At 51.8% G+C, this 2,648-nt stretch overlaps 1 long non-coding RNA gene across 3 annotated transcripts; it reads left to right on the forward strand.

Moving 5' to 3' along the window:
• Positions 1-983: 983 nt before the first annotated feature.
• On the forward strand, positions 984-1,562 carry LOC309543312. 3 transcript variants are annotated; one of them, XR_014224777.1, is made up of 3 exons: positions 984-1,191; positions 1,254-1,315; positions 1,440-1,562. It is a non-coding gene; the product is annotated as an uncharacterized lncRNA (long non-coding RNA). The 3 variants fall into 3 exon arrangements; XR_014224778.1 differs by having other exon boundaries at positions 1,285-1,315; XR_014224779.1 differs by having other exon boundaries at positions 1,471-1,499.
• Positions 1,563-2,648: the final 1,086 nt, after the last annotated feature.

The raw sequence follows: 2,648 nt of genomic DNA on the forward strand, positions 1-2,648 counted from the left end.
ATGGCAGATCTCTATGCATAATGTGGCCGCTCCTGCAGCTGGTGTCACATCCAGCTCCTGATCCACCATGGCAGGAGGTGATGGCGGATCCTTCTGTGTAATGCAGAAAGGGGATATACCAAAGGACGCGGCAAAGGATATAACAGGACACTTTGCAAAAACTATTTTATTAGAAATCTCTGTGGAGTCACAGTGTGTTGTGTTACTGACAAATACAAGAAGAAACTTTAAGTGTTTTAGCGTTTTTCAGAAACCTGGGAACATTTCACTGGTCAGTAAGGCAGTAACAATGACAGATCTTCAGCAATATCTGACATCAGTTGAGGGTGCTGGGATCTGGAAGAAAGAACAAATTCAACACCACTGCCTTCCTCCCCCCACCCTTCCCCATCAAAACCGAACAGCACTCTTGATTGGTGATTGGTGGAAAGACAAGAGCACCCAGCAGTGACTGGTGGAAGGGTAAGCGGGCTCAGAGGTGACTGGTGGAAGGGCAAGCGGGCTCAGAGGTGACTAATGGAAGGACAAGAGGGCCCAGAGGTGACTGGTGGAAGGGCAAGAGGGCCCAGAGGTGACTGGTGGAAGGGCAAGAGGGTTCAGAAGTGACTGATGGAAGGACAAGAGGGCCCACAGTTGACTGATGGAAGGACAAGAGGGCCCAGAGGTGACTGATGGAAGGACAAGAGGGCCCAGAGGTGACTGGTGGAAGGGAAAGCGGGCTCAAAGGTGACTGGTGGAAAGGCAAGCGGGCTCAAAGGTGACTCATGGAAGGACAAGAGGGCCCAGAGGTGACTGATGGAAGGGCAAGAGGGCCCAGAGGTGACTGATGGAAGGGCCAGCGGGCTCAGAGGTGACTGGTGGAAGGGCCAGCGGGCTCAGAGGTGACTGGTGGAAGGGCCAGCGGGCTCAGAGGTGACTGGTGGAAGGGCCAGCGGGCTCAGAGGTGACTGGTGGAAGGGCCAGCGGGCTCAGAGGTGACTGGTGGAAGGGCCAGCGGGCTCAGAGGTGACTGGTGGAAAGGCAAGAGGGCTCAGAGGTGACTGATGGAAGGACAAGAGGGTTCAGAGGTGACTGGTGGAAGGACAAGTGGGCTCAGAGGTGACTGGTGGAAGGACAAGAGGGCTCAGAGGTGACTGGTGGAAAGGCAAGAGGGCTCAGAGGTGACTGGTGGAAGGACAAGAGGGCTCAGAGGTGACTGGTGGAAAGGCAAGAGGGCCCAGAGGTGACTGATGGAAGGGCCAGCGGGCTCAGAGGTGACTGGTGGAAGGACAAGTGGGCTCAGAGGTGACTGGTGGAAGGACAAGAGGGCTCAGAGGTGACTGGTGGAAAGGCAAGAGGGCCCAGAGGTGACTGATGGAAGGGCCAGCGGGCTCAGAGGTGACTGGTGGAAGGGCCAGCGGGCTCAGAGGTGACTGGTGGAAAGGCAAGAGGGCTCAGAGGTGACTGATGGAAGGACAAGAGGGTTCAGAGGTGACTGGTGGAAGGACAAGAGGGCTCAGAGGTGACTGGTGGAAGGATTAGACCTCTCAGAGGTAAATGTTGTAAGAACAAGACTGCTCAGCAGTGATTGGTGGAAAGAAAAGACTGCTTAGCAATGATTTGTAGAAGAACAAGATCGCTCAGAGGTGACTTGGAGGACAACATTGTGGAGAGCTGATTGGTGGAAAGACAAGACCACTCAGAGGTGATTGATGAAAGGACAAGGCTGTTCAGAAATGGTAGGTGGAAGGAGAATTGGTTAGCTTGATTCTAGCATAGTATGGTCAGCATTGAGGTGAGTCTGTAGACAGGTGCAATAAAATCACACAAACTGAAACCCACTCTGCAATCCCATTTATTTGAATCTATGATTGCTATAATCATATCTGTGTTCAGTCAGATTCCTCACCTTAACCAGAATATGATCTGCCCATCTTGACTGGACAGAATTAAGCGTGTTATTTAATAATATCTTTTATCATATAGTACAGGAAGCGCGTGTGGCCAGTGTACACGAGGAATGCCTTTTACTGGCACACCTGCGTGCTTCCTGAATGTGACTAGCAAGGGGTTAAAGGCGTTAGGTACAATTACCGGCAGAGCATCCTGCCCGCTGTAATTAGCCCTCTTCAGCTAGCGGAAGGCAGGCGGCTCTGGTCCCTTCTAATCTATTTCTCTTTTCCCGTCCTGGGCTCATTCCCATGGCAACCCCATCCAGTGACCACGGGCGGCTGGGAGAAGGGGGGGGGGGGCAGGCTGGAGAAAAGCCCTGTGTGCAGGTTGTTACATAGAAGGGTTAATGCACAGAGGCCATCGTGGAGCTTGAGAGGATTGCAATGATGGGAGAGACTCTGTGCATGATAATGTATTATCAATATTTACTGAGCCACAGAGCTTACCCATCAGCTGCTCTGTGCAATGCCATGTCCACCGTGCTCTGCCGTCCTTTGCCCTCTTCAGACTAAATCATTCAATAAAGATATGTCAGCAATAAAGGGCCTTACAATGCCATCTGACCGTACAAACTGAAAATCAATAAAATCATATTTGTAAAAGAAAAATTGATCTCCAGTAAAATGCAGGCCGGCCACAGAACATGTCCTAGATACCGGGGAAAACCCCAAGTCCATGTTCTGCCCTTGTCTGTGAGCCCCGGTGCCAGCTGAATG

The sequence above is a fragment of the Pelophylax lessonae genome, assembly GCF_965119305.1.
Source record: "Pelophylax lessonae genome assembly, chromosome: 13".
In the NCBI taxonomy this organism is placed as follows: Eukaryota; Metazoa; Chordata; class Amphibia; order Anura; family Ranidae; genus Pelophylax; species Pelophylax lessonae.